The sequence below is a fragment of the Silene latifolia genome, chromosome 7 (genome assembly GCF_048544455.1).
Source record: "Silene latifolia isolate original U9 population chromosome 7, ASM4854445v1, whole genome shotgun sequence".
NCBI lineage: Eukaryota > Viridiplantae > Streptophyta > Magnoliopsida > Caryophyllales > Caryophyllaceae > Silene > Silene latifolia.
Genome location: NC_133532.1, coordinates 108,805,552 through 108,828,587, shown reverse-complemented (window position 1 = coordinate 108,828,587; position 23,036 = coordinate 108,805,552). Strand labels below are relative to the sequence as shown.

At 43.3% G+C, this 23,036-nt stretch overlaps 2 non-coding genes across 2 annotated transcripts; one reads left to right on the top strand and one right to left on the bottom strand.

Moving 5' to 3' along the window:
- Nucleotides 1-4,349: 4,349 nt before the first annotated feature.
- Nucleotides 4,350-4,456, bottom strand: LOC141593665 (small nucleolar RNA R71). Its single transcript, XR_012521737.1, has one exon. It is a non-coding gene; the product is annotated as a small nucleolar RNA R71 (small nucleolar RNA).
- A 17,292-nt stretch (nt 4,457-21,748) lies between these two features.
- On the top strand, nt 21,749-21,855 carry LOC141593726 (small nucleolar RNA R71). Its single transcript, XR_012521795.1, has one exon. It is a non-coding gene; the product is annotated as a small nucleolar RNA R71 (small nucleolar RNA).
- Nucleotides 21,856-23,036: the final 1,181 nt, after the last annotated feature.

The following is a 23,036-nucleotide window of genomic DNA, read 5'->3' as shown; positions in this document are numbered from 1 at the left end:
AAGAAGATGTCGAAACAGCAAGAGGCATTCGTGACCGACGAAACCGAATTCTACCAAGATGATACCGTCCACAAATCTGGAGTTGTGCAACCCTCCGACGGTCAAGTGATTCAACCGGAGTACGGGATGCCAATAATACCGGATACTCACGCCCTCACGACCAGGTCACCATCATGGGACATGTGGTTGACGTAGCAAAACTGAAGATGCTCCTGGACCTAATTGGGAGTACGCCGGCTCACACTGTCACGCCTACAAGAGCGGCGGAAACCGTCCAGGAGACCAGGGCCCAAAATGTGACCCCAAGAAACTTGAACGGAGCATTAGGAGAAGCTGACCATGTCAAGACACTGGGGGAGCCCAAAGTGGTCGTGGTAGACCTAAGTCCTTCTCGCACTCGTGAGAAGACTGCGTCGCCGCGGCACGAACGAGGCACACCCCGGAGGAGCGAAAGAAGCCCAACTCGTCAGAGTTGGAAAAGAAGCCCGACTCACCAGAGTCGGAGGAGAAGTCCTTCTCGCTACGAGGAGAGAAGTCGGACTAGGAATGCGAGGAGCCGATCGCCGCGTGTCCTCCGACATGTGGTCGATGACGACCCCTCGGCGCCACGTCCTAGATACCCGGTGCCGACTAAGTCGGAAGTTACCACCTATAGCATACAAAGGGGAAGGTGACCCGACCGACCACGTCGAGGCTTACGAGTCTCACATGTCAGTATGGGAGCAACCTGATGAGGTTTGGTGCCGAATCTTCCCAACGACACTGCATGGGATGGCATAGAGTTGGTACAAGGGGCTACCCGACGGGTCGGTATACTATTACGCCGACCTAAAGGACGCGTTCCTAGCCCAGTATTCCTGCAACAAGAGGAGGGCCGTGGAGACATCGGACCTCCTGACTATCAGACAGGAGGGAGGCGAGTCTCTCCGAAGCTATGTGAAAAGGTTCGACGCCAAGGTTCAGCAAATTCGTGAGCTGAACAGCGAACTGGCAGCCTTCGCGCTGATGAAAGGCCTCCCAAGGGGAGACCTAAAAAACGAGCTCATCAAATGCGGCGGCCTGACTTTTGACGCCGCCAGACAGTTGGCTGATCAAGCCATTAAAGTGGAAGACTATCACAAAACCTGGGTAGGCCCTAGTGAGGCCAAACCCTCAGAAAAGAAGAGCCGCCGGGAGGACAACCCGGATGAAGGACGCCGTGACAATAATCGGTCACAGTCTGGTGAAAGACGCCGTGAAAATAATAGGTCACGGTCTGATAAATCTACCAGGAAACAGGACTCGATGGGCGCCGGGTGGAGTTCGGGATCATACCTCCAGAGGCGGTATAATGATAAAACCCCCCTCGTCGTATCGGCCGCCGAGGTCTTCGCCCTAAGCAAAAACGAGGGCCAGAAGTGGGAAAGGCCCCCCAAGCCGAAGGGAGACGGTGACACGAGCCAGTACTGTGAGTACCACGGCCACACCGGTCACCTTACTGACAACTGCCGGCATCTGAAGAATGCCATTGAAGAACTGATCCGGAAGGGGAGCCTCGGCAAGTACGTTGCCAAAGGCCAAAAGACTGACGCCGGCAGTTCAGATAAGAAATCCGTCTTCGAACGGATAGGAGTGATCCATGTTGTCATCGGGGGCAACGAGAACGGAGGGTCCGCTCATGGGCACAAACGGCACCTGAACGAGCTATATCAGGCCATCAACTTTGTGCCCAACACAGCGATCCCCGCTTCCAACATCCCCGATATGACTGTTGGAAGGAAGGACTACGAAGGAGTCATCGCTCCTCACAGCGACCCACTTGTAGTCAATTTGGACATATCCAACCACCTGGTCAAGAGGTGCCTGATTGACACAGGCGCCTACACGAACATCATGTTCAGGGAGTGCTGATGCGACCATAATTGGCGCATATTTAGCCCCCGAATTACCATTGTTTCTATGCTTTTTAGTGCCTATTTGGGTCATTTATTATCTTTAGTTCTTTGTTTTGCATATTCTTTGAGATTTTGATCCCTTGGTAGGAAAGGAGTAAGAATCTTGCATTTTCATGCCAAAACAAGGCTAAATTGATCATATTCAATGACCAAGCATCAAGGAGAGACAAGACTAGAAGGCCTTTGTACATAACATAGTAGAAGAGCATTGTTGAGAAAAGGATCCTTGAGTCCCCAAGGAAATCCCCAAGGAATTCGTGAAGAAAAGGGAAGAAAAAGAAGAAGGAAAGTTCTTTGAACTACAATCCGAACGGATTGTAGAGAATCCGTCCGTCCTCGCCGGTCGAGCGTCCTCACCAGGAATCCGCTCGGATTCCCCATGCCCAGTCCGAGCGTCTTGTTCCTTGATCCGCTCGGATCGTCCATCCCAGATCCGGCCGTCCCGACTCCGGCCCAGACGGATCACAAGACAAAGACGATTTCGTTCTTCAAGCTACGAAATGGAGAAGCCCTTCTCTCGGATAATCCCGGAGGCTCCTTGCTCAACTTAAAAAGTGTAATTACTAGTTTAGCCCTTAGTTAACCCTAATGCATCCTCCCTAATTTTCACTATAAATACCCCATTAGTCTAATTAGAGGAGCATGTTCTTCTTATCAATAATTAGAGTAGTTAATATCAATCAAATCTCTCTTCAATATTGTAATCAAATATTAATCAAGTTTTAATCCAAGTTTTAGTTCTTTAATTCTCTCTCTTGTTCTTCATTTATTTTGGGTAATTAGAAGATTATTGGGTTTATTGGGAGATTGACAACCTTCCATCAATCATCAAGTTCTTCTATTATTCTTTGCATTATTATTTTGGAATCATTACTAGGTATAATCTCTTAATCCCTTTTTAATTATTGCTAATTACTTTCATTTATTCATCATGTTTCATTATGTTAGTATGATTGACAACCTCTCTAGCATGATCAATATGATAATGAGTGAGTAGTCTCTTAGCTAGGGTTTAATGGGTGATTAGGGGAAACCAACATGGGGAATGATTCATGCTTAAATTAATATGCTTTCATATCTTATTTGCTTGCTTGTTTTGATCTTAATACATGCACATGTTATATTTGATGAAATGCTAAGCCTATGAATCCTTGCATTTACTATCATCTTCTATCCTTTCAACTTGACTTGTAAGACATAACCCAACTCGAGTCTTGTTAGACCATGCATGTGTTAAGTAGGGAAGATTAAGTCGACTTGTAGGTGTTGTACAATCCAAGAGATTCGGCTCCGGGACCCAAACTTTCCTAGGATTGTAAGATATAACCCAACTCAATCCATCACAACAATAATTGCTTGCTTATAATTTGAGAACATGTTTGTATGATCATATCCCATGATTCCCCTATGAACCCATGACACCCTAGTGCTTTTAATCAATTGTTTACACCCTTATTTCATTTACCTTGTTAGTTTATTTTCATTGCTATTTTAGTTTAGTAACCTTCTACATCAACCCAATTTGTGACACCCCTAGACACCACTAGTTACAATAGAATCTTCATTTCAATACCCGTCCCTTGGGATCCGACCTTTACTTGCCTCTTTACTAATTATAGAGTTGTTTGTGAAGTATAAATTGTGTTTTGTATCGACCATTGACCAACGACCACATATGCTTAATTGTGAACACCAAATGGCTTCGACCAAAAATGGCGCCGTTGCCGGGGATGGTGTTTAATTGATTTAAGATTTCTTTTATTGTTTTTAGTTGTGTCTTTTTCACCTTGGGGAAGTAAGACTCCTCAAGGTTTGTTCTAATTGTTTTCGAGTTGTTTGATATTTTGCATGTCTAGAAGGTTACAAAGAGATTTGTTACCTTTTGACCGTGAAATCGAAAGAACCTTGACGAATAATAGGAGACTTGTTAGGAGGAATTTGGGAGGTGTTGGTGAAGTTGTTCAACCCACTAGTGAGTTTGTCAATCCTTTCGCAATAGAAGGAGAAGAGAACCCATTAAACAATACCACACAAAATCCACCTACAATGCCTAAATTCTCGTCACACTCTATACCCACCGAGGAGGATCTACCAAACGGTACTCCTACCCCACAACATCTTACCGGAAACTTTATTGCCAAGTCCGCCTTCATCCAACTAGTTGAGAGGAGCCAATTCGGGGGAATGCCTAGTGAGGACCCTCATTCTCATATGGAAACATTTTGTGATTATTGTGAAGCTATCTCTCAAACGGGCGTGACTCAAGACCAAATAAGATGGGTCTTATTTCCTTTTTCATTAATCGGCACCGCAAAGCAATGGTTGAAGGGCCTTGATAAGGCCACCCTTGGAATAGATTCTTGGAAGAAGCTAGCTCTAGCTTTCTACAAAAATTCTACCCAGGAAAAGACCAATATGCTAAGAGCTCAAATTACGGGTTTCAAGCAAAGGGATGAAGAGTCTTTGTATGAAGCTTGGGAGCGGTTCAAAGGTATTTGTCGCTCATGTCCTCACCATGGACTTAGCGAATGGTTTTTGGTGCAACAATTTTGGAATGGTTTATATGAAGATTCAAGGAACATTCTCAATATGGGATCAAATGGAATGTTCACCGAAGTTGATGACAATCAAACATGGAACAAGATTGAGGAAATGGCGGTCCATAATTCGCAATATAGTAGGCCTCGCAAGGCTACTAGAGGAGGAAAGTATGAAGTGGACACCGTTACTCAATTGGGTGCTCAACTTAGTGCTCACATTGACACAATCAACTTGAAGTTTGAACAAGCTATGGCTAGACTTGAGGAAAGCTCAAAATCAACAAAGCATCATGTCAATGCCATGACGGCATCCTCATCAATCCCAAGCGGGATATGTGAGAATTGTGGAACCTTGGGTCATGACTCAAGTGAATGTAGGGGAACAACCGAACAAGTCAATGCTTTCCAAGCTTACAAAAGTGGTACCCCTTATTCAAATTTTTACAATGAAAACACCAAGTTCCATCCAAATCTCTCATACAAAAGCCAAAATGTCCAAAACCCTCAAACAACATACACTCCACCACCCATGAGAAATCAAAATCAAAGACCCTTTTTCAATCAAAACCAAGGTTACCAAAATCAAAATCCATACAATCACCACAATGACCAAAGTTTTGATGTCCAAAAAGCGGTCCTTCAAATGCAAAAAAATCAACAAGAATTTTTCACCCAAATGCAAAAAGATAGCCAAGCAAAGGATACCACCATCAACAACATTCTAGCTCACACCAAGATGTTGGAAACACAATTGACCCAACTAGCATCTTCGAGCTCACAAAGACAAAAGGGGCAATTACCACCACAAAGTAATCCCCATAGACATGAAACGGTTAGTGCCATTCACTTGAGAAGTGGTACAAGATATGAAGCACCGAAGGAGCAAGTTGAGATTGAAGTTGTGAGAGCTAGTGAGAATGAAGTTGTGGTGCAAGGTCCCAAAGAAGGGGAATCATCAAAAGAAGAAAGCTCAAAGAAAAATGAAGACAAAGCCAAAGAAAAGGAGCCCATTGTGATTAGACTTCCTTTTCCAAGTCGTCAAGCCAAGCCTAAATTTGATGATCAACTTGGAAAGTTCATGGAAATTGTGAAGAACTTAGAAGTCTCAATTCCTTTCACGGAATTAATCAATCACGTTCCGGCCTATGCAAAGTACATGAAAGATATCCTCACAAAGAAGAAGTCAATCCGGAAACTTGAGACTATCGCCTTCACCAAGGTGAGTAGTGCAATTCTTCAAGGGAGTTCACCTCCAAAATTAAAGGATCCGGGAAGCTTCTCAATACCGTGTACCATTGGCGACACAACGATCAACAAAGCCTTATGTGATCTAGGGGCTAGTGTGAGTGTCATGCCGTACTCGGTAAGTAAAAGGTTGGGAATGGGAGAGCTTAAATGTACCAATATCACTCTTCAAATGGCCGATAGATCGACGAAGACACCATTAGGGATATGGGAAGATGTCCCCGTGCGAATTGGGAAGTTTTTCATCCCGGTGGACTTTGTCATAGTTGATATGGAGGAAGATTCCAACATTCCAATCATCTTAGGAAGACCTTTCCTACACACCGCGGGTGCGGTGATTGATGTGAAACATGGAGAGCTCACTCTAGAAGTGGGAGATGAAAGCATAACTTTTAATCTTGACAAGACCATGAGAGCTCCTCGTTTGCATGAGCCATGTTTCATGATTGATCATTATAGCCGAAAAGATGAAAAGAAGAAATCGGAACTCCAATGGAGAAAGAAAGTTGAAGATGCTCCATTCAAAGAGCAAGTGAATTGTGAAAAGGAGAGCTTGCAAAGCTCATCAAAATCAACCAAGGAAGAAGAAGATGGCCTCATTGGCCAAGAGAAGAAATTGGGAGAGTTGTCTCCATCCAAGCAAGAGATTTTCAATGATCAACTCAATGAAGTTTGTGGTCTTTGGGACGACGAATTTGAAGGGATCTTTAATCCCTACATTGGGCATGCCATCGATCATGATCAACAACAAGGGCCACGGTCTATTGAGAACCTCTACCACAACAATGAACAAGCTTTTAATTACTTCTTCGAGGTGTTGAGCAACATCAACAACACCTTGAACATGCCCCCTTGACATCTCATCAAGAATGAGAGTTTGGTGGAGTCCTCCCTAAACCACCACTTGTAAATATTTCTAACTCCCTAACTTACATTTAATTTTTGTATTGCATTTTTGTCATTTTTGGATTTATTTACTTTGATCAAAATAATTGTCATGAAAAGAGAGAAGTGAGGGAGGGACTAATGATTTTAATTGATGTGTAGTGCTTTACCTTAGTGTGGGGATGGCAATTGCCTAGGCTATTCATGCCTTAGTAGTACCCCCACAATGAAGAACACAAGATTTGAAAGAAAGAAAGAAAGAATGATAAGGGAATGCGTTGGTGCACGGATGGGATGGAATCAATCCGTGTACACAAGGACCAATCCGAGCGGATTCCGAGAATCCGCCCGTCTGTCCGAGAGGATCCGAGCGTCCCGCCGAGAAGACGCCCGTCTTGGGCCGAGCTGAAACCGCAAATTTCTTGATCTGTTGAAGAATCCGAGCGGATTCCTGGAAAGACGCCCGTCTCACAGAATCCGTCCGTCTTGTGAACAATCCGTCCGTCTTGCAGCTGAAGAAAAACAAAGAAAAATCTCTGGACAAGAATCCGTCCGTCCTGACCGAAATCCGCCCGTCTTCTCAAGAAGACGCCCGTCCTGACCCTGAAGAATCCGAGCGTCTCAGCTTCGAATCCGCTCGTCTCCCTGCCCGTTTCTCGACCCGACTTTTCTCAATTAAATTACACCCCACCACCCATATAATGACACATCACTACTCCTTCCACTCACCCTATAAAACTCACCCCCTTGTAACTCCCATACATATCCAAATCACTCTCTTCACCCTCAAGATCAAAAAACCCCCAAATTTTCTAGGGTTTCCAATTCTCAATCAACAAAGAACAACCTTAGCAAATCTTCAAACAAAATAACCCAAATCAAAAGAACTCAAGGATGGCACCTAGAAGATCCTCCTTTAGAAATGCAAGAAGACCTAGGATGGTGGGAAGTTCCTCTACCTCACATCTCAACACCATTAGAAGAGAGCATGTAGAAATTGTAGACCTCACAAGGCTCGACGACTTCTCGAATGTGGAATTCCTTGATGATGTGCAGCGATTGGTCTTCCATCGACTCTTAAGTAAGAATATTCTTCCCACTAAATTCCTTTGTCATGATACTTTGAGAAAACTTGGAATCTTTCACCAAGTAGAGGCTTTATTTGAGGTTTTTGGTCTTTCAACACTCTTTCGTATGTTTGAACCCACCTATCGGTCTCTTGTGCTCGAATTCTTGAGTTGCTTAAAGATTACAACTTCAAACAAAGTGATTAGCATAGAGTTTAGGTTGGAGAATGTCTCTAGAACAATGACCCTTGTGGAATTTGCGAGTGTGTTCGGTCTTGATGTTTCGCCTACCCGAACATCAAGACCCAAGAAGTATAGTGTCGCACCCTTGTGGAGGGCCATGACGGGCCGGGACTTCATTCTTACCAAAGAGTGTCTTGCTTTTCACATCCAAAACCCAATCTTGAGGCTCACATACCGATTTCTTTCGGGTACCCTCTTCGCCCGCCGAGACCCGGCTATTGTGAATCAAATGGACCTCATGTTCATGGAATCCTATCTAAACATTCAAGGGAGAGACGGGTATCATCTCAATGCACCGCTAGTCTTGCTAGAAAAGTGGGCGAAATTCCGAAATGGTGATGATGATGGGAAGAAGCATATAGTGAATGGTGGACTCATAACAAGACTTGCAAAGCACTTTAATCCTAGGTTCAATGAGAACAATGAGTACACTCCACTCTCGGGAGGAATGAGAATTAATGAAGACCTCCTTGTTGTCCAACACCATTGGATAACCCTTGAGGGGGTTGATAAAAGGATCAAATGGTTGACAAAAGGAAGTGATCCTATCTACCTTCCGATGGCCGACCTACCTCGAGTCTCCCCAAGGAGAGGAAGCTTGTCCCCAATACCCTCTTACCTCATCCAAAGTCAAGAAAGGCAAGCTCCACCCCCACAAGCTCCCCCACCACAACAACAAGAACAACAAACTCAAGGTGAAAAGATAAAGGTGCCTCCCTACCCCTTTCCCTACCAACCTTACAACCATCCGAATCCCTTTATCCTCCCCCGTGACGACTTTGTCACGGGAATCTTGCAAGACTTGCACTACCGTCAATATGAAACCAAGGTGGACAACTATTATGCTCTTTACCCTCAATACCACGACATGGTTCAAAAGGGACGGATAAGTGAAGAAGGAGCTTTTCCTTCATGGGCTCAAATGGAGTTGCTCTTTCCTAACTCGGACAAGGCCAATGAAGGGGCAAACGGTCGCAAAGGGGAGGAGAGCGGCGACTCTTGTGGAGGTGATACGGTGAAGCTTGAGAGTGAAGAAGATGAATTCATGGATCCAAGTTTAAGTGATGCTTCTAGGGATATTTGGGATACCGATATTGAAGGAGATGATGCCGATTTCTAGGAGATTACTTCATCACTAGGTGGAGCGGGCAAGAGGCACCCACCTTAGTTCAAGTGAAGTTTTCTAATCTCTCCTCTTTATCTTTATTTTTCATGAAAAGAACTTTGCATCTTGTTTGTTTGTATTTTATTTAACTTTGACTCATTGTTGGTTTAGTCCTAGCAACATCAAAGGACTCACACCTCGGTTCCTTTGAGGTGTTCTCTTATTATTCCCATTTTTGCAAAATCCAAAATGACAATCTAGTTTCATGCATAGCATAGCATGTGCATGAACTCCCCCATGCTTTGACATTAGCAATAGTGTCTTACTTGGTTTGGGGAAGTTAATGCATACGCAACGGGAGGTAATCTAAATTATCCTCTCCGTCATAACAAAAACCATGCATCATGTAGTATAGCTTAGTGTAGAATTGCATTTAGTATAGAAATCATGCATCATCTTTGCATAATTTCCATCATTTTGGCCATTGAGGACAATGCCCATATTAGTGTGGGGATGGGAATTCTAACACTTAACTTTTATTCAAAAACCATAAAAATTGAAAAATTTCAAAAAAATCATAAAAATTTAAAAATTGAAAAACCAAAAACAAGTTCATTTCCTTTGTATATATTGTCTTGTATATATTGTGTTTGTTCATCCTTGTTCACTTTGATTGACTACGCCACATCCGAGACATGAGGATATTGAAGACCGCATGGTATGATCTTTCCAATCTCCTTTTTCCTCTTTATGTTAATGACTATGTGGCTTTATTTTGATTGATGCGGTAAAAACAATGTGAACTTAGGATTGCATTTAGAATTATTTGGCATATTAGTTGGTAGAATCATTTGCATTAGGATGTTTATATGTTAGTTGCATCATGGCATGTAGTTGCATGTTAGAAAATTTTTGCGAAACCGTCTACTTGGGAAGCTTGACAAGTGTATATAGGCCCTAGTAGATGCTTTTTATTCTTAAGACTTTGCTTGTTAGAATGCTTGTAAAACACCCTAGGATGTGTCATGCTAGTATCCTTTGACCCATGGTTTAAGGCCTAGTCAAGAGTACCTTGTGGTGTGATAACTCCTTGGCTACCGTTTATTCCAAGGTGACCCTTGAAACCATGCATACTTCTATCATTCATCCATGTTCTACCATATTTTTGTCATCAAAGGGAATGGGCACAAAAAGAAATCAATTTGAGTTCAATGAAATGAAAAATGAAAGAAAGTTTGCAAAAATGCATCAAATGAAAAGAGGAGCAAAAATAGACTCCTAAAGCTTCAAATACAAGGCACCCTCGTTACTAATTGGGGTAACTTTGAAAATGTTCAAAAAAAATGCAAAAAGTTGTCAAGTATTGAAATGCCAAAAATAAAAAAGAATGGCAAAGAAAGTGTTCTCAAATGTCAAAAGCCACAAGAAATTGGGGGGAAAAACAAAAATGAAAGCAAACTCCCAAAGTGAAACTCAAATATCTATCGATCCCTTTATCCATCATATCCATTTTTGTGCATGGTAGAGAGGGGACGACCCTTCTTCTTGTCTAGGCAAGAGGGGGAATTCCGCGATCCTCCAGTGTTTCTAACACCATAGGGAGTCTACTCTTGACAAAAGCATTTAACGATTGAGGACAAAGGTACCCTAGCTTGACACATTTTGGAGGTGATTTATTGGTATCCTTCTAGGCTTAGTAGTTTGAACAAATTGCATCTATGAAGGATTGTGTACCCTCGAATTGCTTCCCTTGTAGATAATTTCCGCCACTTAGATGAGGAAAGTGGCTATTCTTTTGTAGATGCATCCATTACTTGATTTTGTGTGCTTAATGTTTGGATGTGTCGCCATTTTGGCAAGACCCACCTTGCCTTGCAAGAAGGCATCTTACCTCATGGTTGTCTTGTTGTGAGTTGAAGGGGCGGAGTGAGACCCGCTAATTGTCTCATATCGGCTATTATTATTAGGTTAGGTTAGTATTGGTCCTAGTCTTTGTCACCTCTTTGCTCGGGACGAGCAAAGGTTCGGTTTGGGGATATTTGATGCGACCATAATTGGCGCATATTTAGCCCCGAATTACCATTGTTTCCATGCTTTTTAGTGCCTATTTGGGTCATTTCTTATCTTTAGTTCTTTGTTTTGCATATTCTTTGAGATTTTGATCCCTTGGTAGGAAAGGAGTAAGAATCTTGCATTTTCATGCCAAAACAAGGCTAAATTGATCATATTCAATGACCAAGCATCAAGGAGAGACAAGACTAGAAGGCCTTTGTACATAACATAGTAGAAGAGCATTGTTGAGAAAAGGATCCTTGAGTCCCCAAGGAAATCCCCAAGGAATTCGTGAAGAAAAGGGAAGAAAAAGAAGAAGGAAAGTTCTTTGAACTACAATCCGAACGGATTGTAGAGAATCCGTCCGTCCTCGCCAGTCCGAGCGTCCTCACCAGGAATCCGCTCGGATTCCTCATGCCCAGTCCGAGCGTCTTGTTCCTTGATCCGCTCGGATCGTCCATCCCAGATCCGGCCGTCCGACTCCCGACCGCACGGATCACAAAGACAAGCCACGATTTCGTTCTTCAAGCTACGAAATGGAGAAGCCCTTCTCTCGGATAATCCCGGAGGCTCCTTGCTCAACTTAAAAAGTGTAATTACTAGTTTAGCCCTTAGTTAACCCTAATGCATCCTCCCTAATTTTCACTATAAATACCCCATTAGTCTAATTAGAGGAGCATGTTCTTCTTATCAATAATTAGAGTAGTTAATATCAATCAAATCTCTCTTCAATATTGTAATCAAATATTAATCAAGTTTTAATCCAAGTTTTAGTTCTTTAATTCTCTCTCTTGTTCTTCATTTATTTTGGGTAATTAGAAGATTATTGGGTTTATTGGGAGATTGACAACCTTCCATCAATCATCAAGTTCTTCTATTATTCTTTGCATTATTATTTTGGAATCATTAGTAGGTATAATCTCTTAATCCCTTTTTAATTATTGCTAATTAATTTCATTTATTCATCATGTTTCATTATGTTAGTATGATTGACAACCTCTCTAGCATGATCAATATGATAATGAGTGAGTAGTCTCTTAGCTAGGGTTTAATGGGTGATTAGGGGAAACCAACATGGGGAATGATTCATGCTTAAATTAATATGCTTTCATATCTTATTTGCTTGCTTGTTTTGATCTTAATACATGCACATGTTATATTTGATGAAATGCTAAGCCTATGAATCCTTGCATTTACTATCATCTTCTATCCTTTCAACTTGACTTGTAAGACATAACCCAACTCGAGTCTTGTTAGACCATGCATGTGTTAAGTAGGGAAGATTAAGTCGACTTGTAGGTGTTGTACAATCCAAGAGATTCGGCTCCGGGACCCAAACTTTCCTAGGATTGTAAGATATAACCCAACTCAATCCATCACAACAATAATTGCTTGCTTATAATTTGAGAACATGTTTGTATGATCATATCCCATGATTCCCCTATGAACCCATGACACCCTAGTGCTTTTAATCAATTGTTTACACCCTTATTTCATTTACCTTGTTAGTTTATTTTCATTGCTATTTTAGTTTAGTAACCTTCTACATCAACCCAATTTGTGACACCCCTAGACACCACTAGTTACAATAGAATCTTCATTTCAATACCCGTCCCTTGGGATCCGACCTTTACTTGCCTCTTTACTAATTATAGAGTTGTTTGTGAAGTATAAATTGTGTTTTGTATCGACCATTGACCAACGACCACATATGCTTAATTGTGAACACCAAATGGCTTCGATCAAGTGCTTCCTCAGCCTCGGTCTGAGAGTCAAGGACTTAAGCCCCTGCACCAATCCACTATACAGCTTCTCTGGGGCCGGCCTGGTACCACTGGGGTCAATCAGACTGCCTATGATGCTCGGCGAAGGGAATGCGGCTAAGAATGTCCTAGCCGAGTTCGTGGTCATCGACGGCTCATCCGCCTATAACGTTCTCATAGGCCGAGTCACTCTGAGCGAGGCCGACGCAGTGATGTCCATCCGGGCCCTAACACTGATGTACGTCTCGGACCGGGGGGAAGCGCATAAGCTCGTCTCCAAGGACGAAAAGGACGAGGTGGTCAACGTCCGGATAGCGCGGAGGATGCAACATGCAATCCCTCGAGTGGCAAAGAAGTCAGAGAAAGGAAAAAGTCCATCCTTACAACAGGAGGGCGACCTCATGGATGCAACTAGCGGCTGACTGGGAAGGTGTGCCTTTGATGAGCCATTAGGACGCTGGTAATCTCGGGAAAACTTTGTATAGCGGCTGAGGTGTCCGAGATAGCTGTGGGCACCCCAACGCATGTTTATACCTAATGAAAAATCGTCCAAGTCTTCCATCAAAGTATCCATTTTTTCCCCATCAGTCATTTACAGAAAGAAGATGCCGGCTCACACTGTCACACCGACAAGAGCGGTAGTCTCTATAAAGAAGCAGGCACCGTCGTAGTCACCCCAAGTAGTAGACGCCACGGCAGTCACCCCAAGAGGTTTGACGCCGTCGTAGTCACTCCAAGTGGTAGACGCCACGGCCATCATCAAGAAATAGATGCCAGCTCACACTGTCACACCGACAAGAGCGGTAGTCTCCATAAAGAAGCGGGCACCGTCGCAGTCACCCCAAGTAGTAGACGCCACGGCAGTCACCCCAAGAGGTTTGACGCCGTCGCAGTCACTCCAAGTGGTAGACGCCACGGCCGTCATCAAGAAATAGATGCCAGCTCACACTGTCACACCGACAAGAGCGGTAGTCTCCATAAAGAAGCAGGCACCGTCGCAGTCACCCCAAGTAGTAGACGCCACGGCAGTCACCCCAAGAGGTTTGACGCCGTCGCAGTCACTCCAAGTGGTAGACGCCACGGCCGTCATCAAGAAATTGATGCCAGCTCACACTGTCACACCGACAAGAGCGATAGTCTCCATAAAGAAGCAGGCACCGTCGCAGTCACCCCAAGTAGTAGACGCCACGGCAGTCACCCCAAGAGGTTTGACGCCGTCGCAGTCACTCCAAGTGGTAGACGCCACGGCCGTCATCAAGAAATAAGACGCCAGCTCACACTGTTACATCGACAAGAGTGGCCGTCATTACCAATAAGTAGACGCTGGCTCACACTGTCACAACGACAAGAGCGGCAATCACCCTCAGGAAGTAGACGCCGCGTCGGTTACGGCCAGCGCAGTAGATACTCGCAGAAACGATCAAAACGCCTTAAAAGCGGTTAAACGCAATTGGGACGCGCACTCTAAACTGCCTCAGCCAGGCCGAGGCGGAAACAAAAAAAAAAGACCCCGGCCAAGCCAGGGGCAAAGTGAAGACGCTAAGTACAGTTGATACGCTCAACTATTAGCGCAAGGAAACTCAAAGTGAGGTAAAGACCTCGGCCAAGCCAGAGGCAAAGTGAAGACGCTAAGTACAGTTGATACGCTCAACTATTAGCGCAAGGAAACTCAAAGTAAGGTAAAGACCTCGGCCAAGCCGAAGGCAAAAGAAACGAACTCTTATTAAAAATGGTAACAAAGTTACAAGTGAGGAGAATACAGACGACGGCCGTCCCCATGGGGATAAGCCAAAACACAACCTACCAAAGTTGTACAAAATACAGGGAAAGAAAAGCAAAAAGTTACAAATATGTCATTTAAAGCGCCAAAAGATGGCAGGGAGGGAAGGCTTAATAATTGGCTCCCGAACAGCTGAAGCTATCCGAGACGTCGGGTGAGCCCGGTGACGACCGCCCGTCTCCCTATGCCTGTTGCTGCTTGCCATCAGCAGCGGTAGCAGCATCTTCTTCGATGGGCAACCCAGCAGCGTTCTTCGCAGCCTCAGCTTCAGCAGCCTCAGCCTTAGCCTCGGCAACCTCAGCTGCCCTTGCCCACTCGGCTTCCTCCCTGGCCGCCTTAGCCTTCTCAGCAAGGGCTGCACTCTCCGCGGCCGCCTCTTTCTCTATCTTCACCCTCACCACCTCCTTGGCCTTCTCCTCCACGGCTTTCTCCTTAGCTTCGAGCTTATCGTCAAACAGCTCGTCAAATTTGCCCCACGGAAAGGAACCAGCAAGGGGCAAGAGCTCCTCAATCACTTCCCTGGCAGCTTCTTCGGCCAGATCCCGGAATTCGGTGCACATATTAGGGAGCATGACGGTTTGGAGCATCTCGATGTCGTCCTCCTTTTGTCTAATAATGGCCTCCTTGCTCCGAATCACCTTCCCCTGGATCTGAAATTTGCCCCTAAATTCATTCCTCTGCTGGAGATAAAGGTCGGCATGCCTCTGAACAAGGTCACACTTCTCTAGCAGCTTTGCAACTTCGGCCGCAGCAGCCTCGGCCTTGGCTCTCTCAGCAAGGACCTCCTTTTCAGCGTCCTCCCTGAGTTTTCTCTCAGCCAAGAGCGCTTTCTCAGCATCTCCCCTAAGCCTCTGCTCATTGAGGAGATCCAGCCTCGCCTTCGTGGCCACCTTCTTAGTGACATTTAACTCAAGAGCGGACTGAGCCACGGCCTTCTCCTGCTCTATAATACGAGCACCAGTTAGCTCGTTCCATCGCGCCAGCTCCTCGATCAACCTCGCGCTTTCCGCTACAAGCTGGGAGGGGGAAGCCTTCTGGGATGAAGAGTCGGTGGTGACGTTTCGATCACCAGCCTGCAGTCGGGAGGGGGAAACCTTCTGGGATGAAGGGTCAATGGTGACGTTATGATCACCAGCCTGCGCGGCTTTCTCCTCCACTTGCTGCTCATTAAGAGCGACGGCCGACAGCGGCTGATCTGCAAAATTTAACGAGAGCATCAGTATCAACATGCATAGACATGCCAGAGAGCCCGTCATCAGCAGCGCCTAACGAACTAGCTAAATCTGAGCCACAGAATAGATCAGTACCATGCTTGGCCTTCTTGGCCGAAGGACGCGTTTCCTCGCCAGCAGCAGAAGCAACGACAGCGGTAGAGGCTGTCCCCTTTCTCTTACGGACAAGGGGAGACCCCTCTTCATCAGAGTCCTCCCCATTGGTGATATCAACGATCTCCACCGTTGCCTTCTGAACAGGGGGAATGGGAGGTGGAACTGAGGTCGACGCCATCGCCGCCGAAGACTTTGTTTTTCGCGTGTGGCGCGGCATGTTACTAACAACCTTTGCCTGGGCCTCCACCACATTCAAGCTCTTCAGCTGCTGATCCATGAGATCATTCGGCGACGTCCTGCGGTCGTGGGTTAGGGCCTTGGGATGCAAGTTAGCAACGGTTTTATCTTTGTGCAGCCCCATTCTCCGGAGGATATCCTCAGACAGGTCCGGTCCAAAGTGGTCTTGATAGGCTTATCGCGTACCTATGCAAAGATAATTACCCTAGACAACAAGTTAATGTAGCAATCGGGGTCGAACACAAGGAAACGGGAATTACTTCGTGAATTGCTATGGGTAGATTTTTATCAAGGTCAATTACGATTTGGTTTGGTTTGGTTGTTTGATGATTAATAACAATAATGATGTAAATTATATAATAAAAGAGAGTCTAAGGGGTTCGGGTCACACATGCAAAGATAAACATATGATCATGATAAACTTGGTACTAACAACATTGTCAATTGCTTAGGCTTAAAGATACCCATCTTACGATATTAGCATCAACCATAGACCGGGTCCTAGAGAAACTCTCGTCCATGACTAGGTCGTCCTACTATGCATGCTTAGTCTAATTCAATTCCGTGCCTCTCGACTTATAGAACGAATAAACAAACTTAATCAATTGAATAGGGCCCTAAACAAAGATTAAACATTGTGGCACAAGCATGTGATAGAAGCAATATGAACAATATTATTATTAACTTATTTTATCATGTTACATATTTGATTATTGCATGGCTCCCCTAGCCCTTAGACCAAGAGAATTAGCTACTCATACTAAAATGTAAATTGCAAACTAAATTATAAGAAATGCTAAACATGGTTGTATGATTTATATGGATTTGATAATATAACATGTAAAAGGAATAATGCTAATGTAAAATGAAGTACTTAATTGTAAACTATGTGGTAACTAAATTAGTAATGTAAATTGCAAACTAGAAATAAGAATACCTTAATAGAGAATAACTTGTATAGAAGAACAAATTGTAACCAAATGCTTGAATGTATAAAATAACCAAATGTTTAAGAACCAAATGTTTAACAATATTGAAAACAAAATATGAAAACTAATGAGAGAATTATAAAGCTTGAGGCTATTCTAAGATGGAAATGGGACGTGAAATTGGATGCCCAAAGCTTCGGAATACCTCTCCTATTTATAGGAGAGGAAAGCAAAACGTAAGCATTGAAGATGACTATGGCCCCGATCGGGGTTGCATGGCCCCCGATCGGGTCGTGTGTCTCCGTGTTATTTCTCTTAATTCCTCTCTTAATTGCAAATGGTATCCAATGTTGGTGATTAATTGTGCGATTAATCACCCGGTTAAGACCTTAATTCGTGGCATCCTAGGTAGCTTGGAATCCTATCTTTTCCACCTTGACTTGGACTTTGAAGTTGGGCTTGACTTTGATTGTTGGCAACATTTGCAATTCTCACTTCAATCCAACAAATCTTCATGCAAACACCCATCCAAACACTCCCATGCTAGTCCAATGTTAGGCCTTGTTTAGCTTAGTGAACTTGGTGAATAAAATGGTAGGAAAAAGCCTCTAAATGCTTAGATTCCTACAAAACCGTAACAAACACAACAATGCACCTAGAACACAAGATTAGCTCAAAAAATATACTAATTAAAGTATGACGAACAATAGAAACCGAGCTAAAATGAGGGGTACAAGTATATAAAATATGCACTTATCAAACTCCCCCAAGCTAAACCCTTGCTTGTCCTCAAGCAAGAAACCAAATCCCATCAAATGCAATATCCTAAACAAGCTAAGCATAATGATTTAGAAACCCGAAACAACATGGGCAAGGAATAGAGCAAAGCATGGTTGAGATTTACATGACGGCGTAGCATAGGAAACTTTGAATGAACCTTTGAGCTCTTGCATGATCTTTTGACTTATGGACTCTCACGGGGCACTCAAAACTCTTTTTATGTGAAAGGACAATTTTGTGCAAAACACTCAACTATCCTCGACCTATAATAATGTGCCCGCAATCTAATATGGTAAACAATCAAAACTAGCAAGCCAAAACACTCAAATGTAAGCATGATAGAGAAGCCAAATGAGTAGGAAGAAGGCAAATAAACATGGGTAAGAAGGGGGAACAAACGAATTATGGTAATGTGGAGCTAAGTCAAGCTAGCAACTACCAAATTGTAAAGGTGCTCAATCCCAATTCCAACCCAATTTTGCAATTCAAACCATGAGAAAATCCCCCAAAATATATGAATAATGCTTGAGAATTTCTCACATCTTTTCTTCTTCTTTTTTCTTTCTTTTCAATTCATACTCCTTCTTTCATTTTCATGCTTTTTCATATCTTTTTCCAATTTCATTTTTTTCATCATTTTCTTTCATTCTCATTTCAAATTTTTCATTTCATTTCTTTTTTTTCTTCTTTCTTGAGCATTAAGACCAAGCTCACATGATTTTCTAACCTTGTAACAAATCCCAATTGAGCACCCAAACAAGACCAAACAAGATACTAGCTCAACAAGGTAGGCAAGTTATAATGTAGCTAGGGAAAATTGTTTGTGAAGGGGTCAAGAAGGCAATTATATTCATGTGAATGGCTCCAAAATGCTATAACAAGTGAATGCATGCTTACCAAGAGATGACATGAAGACCATACTTGTGCGTTTTGATGTAACACACATCATAAGGAGACCTATACTCACCTAAGAGAGACCGGATATGGATGCATCGGTCAAAAAGAGGCTCTACCTTACCATCTTGTAGCTTGCCAATAGTCAAGATCAAGCCTATTTGGTTCATTCTCCATCTCCCACCTACTATGTCAAGACATCCCCATGTAGCTAATATCCCAACATGAAAGAATAAATCATTAGCAACAAGCCATTTTTAGGATAAGCAAAGAGGAAAGTAGGCTACAAGCAAGCATAAAGCAAAAATTTCTCCCAAAAATTTTCAAAATTTCTACACTACATGCAAACTATACTATATGCAAATGCAATATCTCCCCCCAGCTAGCATGAATTCGGGGGGATGAAAATGTTTCTTTGTGACTTTAGTGAAGAAATGTGAAGAAACGAGAGAGAAAGGAGGAAATGAGAACCGTCGGGTATGTTTGAATGATAGAAAGAAATCCACCCCTTTTTTTTACCCGTATAGAACAAAGGCCAAGAAGTCACAGAACCACGACCCCGATCGGGGCCACCCAACCCCGATCGGGGTTGACCTCCTCTTCAGATTTTTTACTCTTTTCCGCATTTGTTTGAACTCCTTCTCGTTTTTCGAAAACCACGTCCCCGAACGGGGTTCTTGCATGGGGAAGCGTGCCAAGTTCACTTTTCTCCATTTTCACCTAAAAAGCACAAAGAGAAACATTAACAAGTCGAGTATTTTATTACTAATCTACAAAAAACAATAAATTGCAGGAAATAAATAAAAACAAATAAAAAGCTTGGGTTGCCTCCCAAGAAGCGCTGGTTTAACGTCCCGCACGACGTAAGAAGCTATTTGATTCAAGTTTTGTCATTGAGCTCGCCACCAACCAAGCTCCATGTCATAGCTCCTTTAGCATTCCGCAACCATTTGAAATTTTTCAAATAAAATTTCCCTTTCTTCTTTTTGACACTCTTAGCATTAGTGCCCTTGTCACCTACAAAACAAACAACACCCATTTCGTCCTCCAACGGACCCGTTAGTGAGGATCCAAGCGTAGTAGAGGCATAAGAAGAGTCCACAGTGCTAAGTAAATAACAAGACTCTTGTAACATTGGGCTTCTAATGGTGTTGTTTTTGCTAAAAGAAACCCGGTCATCACCTACTTCCAACGTCAACCTCCCATTTTTCACATCAATTAACGCACCCGCGGTGCGTAAAAATGGCCTACCCAATATAATTGGGGTTTGTGACTCCTCGGCCATGTCAAGTATGAGGAAGTCAACGGGTATGAAAAACTTGCCAACTTTGACGGGAACATCTTCTAAGACACCTAGGGGTCGCTTTAAAGAACGGTCCGCCATTTGCAATGTAATACTTGTGCATTTTAAAGCACCCATGTTAAGTTTTTCATAAAGAGAGTAAGGCATGACACTTACACTAGCACCTAGGTCGCAAAGGGCCTTATCAATGGTATATTTGCCTATAGTGCAAGGAATATAATAGCTACCGGGGTCCTTAAGTTTCGGGGGAGACTTGTTTTGTAAGAGTGCACTACACTCTTCGGTGAAAGCAATGGTCTCAACCTCATTGAAGGATCGCTTCTTTGAGAGGATTTCCTTCATAAACTTTGCATAAGAAGGGACTTGGGTAATCAATTCCATAAACGGGATGGTGACTTGCAAATTCTTACAAACTTCCAAAAATTTAGCAAACTTACCTTCCTCCTTGTGCTTTGCTAGAAGATGGGGAAATGGTACTTGAACAACTTCTTTGGGAAGAGCATCCTCCACATCTTTCACTTTCTCATCCTCATTGGAAACACTCACCTTTGTTGGAACGGCATCACTCTCCTTAGCATTAGGAGAGACTTCTTCAACAATTACCTCATCACTTTCTTTGGGCATAGGAGACTCAACATCTTTGGCATCAAGCTTACTCTTCCTCTTTAGCATCAATAATCGGTGAGGAAATGGCACACGATCTTTAACAATAGGCTCTTCACTAGCCCTCCTTTTGTCATTTCCCCCAAGCTTAGCCTTTTTAACAACCACCTCTTCATCCAAAGTCATGGATGGCCCATCATAGCTTGAACCACTTCTCAAGGAAATAGAATTAACGGTTTCATGTGGTTGCTCACCTTGGGGAGGTAGTTGACCATTCTTCCTTTGAGAGCTAGAAGCGGCTAGTTGAGCCACTTGTTGTTCCAACATCTTGACCGCGGCACTATGAGCTTGGTCATTCTTTTGAATTTGAGCCAACAATTCCCTTTACATTTGGATTATCATGCCCTCGAGCTTACCAACTCCTTGATTGTTTTGTTGGCCATTTTGTGGTGGATTTTGTTGGTAATTGTTTTGTGGGGGCCTTTGTTGATTTTGATAACCCGGTGGAGGGATATACTTTTGTTGTTGAGGGACATAGGCATTTTGTTGTGGTGGGGGTTGAGGGTTAAGCACATTGTTGCTATTGTAAGACAAGTTCGGGTGAAACTTTGTATTTGGGTTATAAGTGTTGGAAAATGTACCCGGTGGATATAAACTTTGTCTTAGAGCTTGAAAAGCGTTTACCTCTTCGATGGGGGCTCGGCAATGAGCGGCATAATGACCCGCACCTCCACATCCATCACAAACGATGATTTGGCTTGTTGAAGATACAACATTGAGTTGTTGGATGGAATCTTTAGCATCTTTTTCCGCCAATTGTTGTTGAAGCAAGGCAATTTGAGCTAGCAAAACAGAATTGTTAGAGGATTCTTCTTTACCTTTAGATGGCACAACTCGGGAATTGACATATTGCGCATCATGGACCGCCATAGATTCGATCGTGGCATGAGCAAGGTCGGTGTCAATTTGATCAAACCGCCCATTGTTGGCGGAATCAAGAATCCTTCGGGACTCGGCACAACATCCATTGTAGAATGTTATTGCTAGAAACCAATCATCTAGCCCATGATGTGGGCATTGCCTTTGAAGCTCTTTGTACCTCTCCCAAGCTTCATATAAGCTCTCAAGAGCTTGTTGACGGAATCCGGTGATTTGACTCCTCAAAGTTTGAGTTTTCTCCGGTGGAAAAAACTTTTGGTAAAAAGCAAGAGCCAATGTCTCCCAATTGGTGATTCCCATGGCGGTGCGGTCAAGGCTATTGATCCAAAGCTTGGCCTTGTCCTTCAAAGAGAAAGGGAAAAGTATTTCCCTTATTTGGGCTTGGGTGACACCCGTTTGACGGATCATGGAGCAATAGTCACAAAAGTTTTGAACATGCAAATTGGGATCCTCCAAAGGACTTCCTCCAAATTGCTTCCTCTCCACAAGGCTAATGAAAGCCGGTTTGATCTCGAATTCCGGCGCGGTGATTTGAGTGGTGGTGATTCCGGCCGAAAGCATGGCCGCGGTGGGCTTTGAATGATCGGAAAGTTTCACCATCTTTTTGGTAGTAGATGGTGATGGTGGTGGAGATGATGAACTTGAAACCTCCTCCTCTTCAAGGGCCTCTAGATCGTCTAAGTAAGACTTTCTAGCACTTTCAACTTGGATGGGAGAAGTGGCTTCTTTAACTTCCTTCCAAAAACGTCGTCTTCTCCTAAAGGTTTTCTCGGGTTCGGAATCCGATGAAAGCAATTCTCCACTACGAGAGGACCTGGGCATAAGACAACAATTTCTAGAGAAGTGATAAGTAACGGTCTTAAGGAACAAGTGTTCCCCAAGACAAAGAAAAACAAGATAAAAATCGACAATTCAAAAAGCAATAAAACCGTTTCCCCGGCAACGGCGCCAAAATTTGATAGGCTTATCGCGTACCTATGCAAAGATAATTACCCTAGACAACAAGTTAATGTAGCAATAGGGGTCGAACACAAGGAAACGGGAATTACTTCGTGAATTGCTATGGGTAGATTTTTATCAAGGTCAATTACGATTTGGTTTGGTTTGGTTGTTTGATGATTAATGACAATAATGATGTAAATTATATAATAAAAGAGAGTCTAAGGGGTTCGGGTCACACATGCAAAGATAAACATATGATCATGATAAACTTGGTACTAACAACATTGTCAATTGCTTAGGCTTAAAGATACCCATCTTACGATATTAGCATCAACCATAGACCGGGTCCTAGAGAAACTCTCGTCCATGACTAGGTCGTCCTACTATGCATGCTTAGTCTAATTCAATTCCGTGCCTCTCGACTTATAGAACGAATAAACAAACTTAATCAATTGAATAGGGCCCTA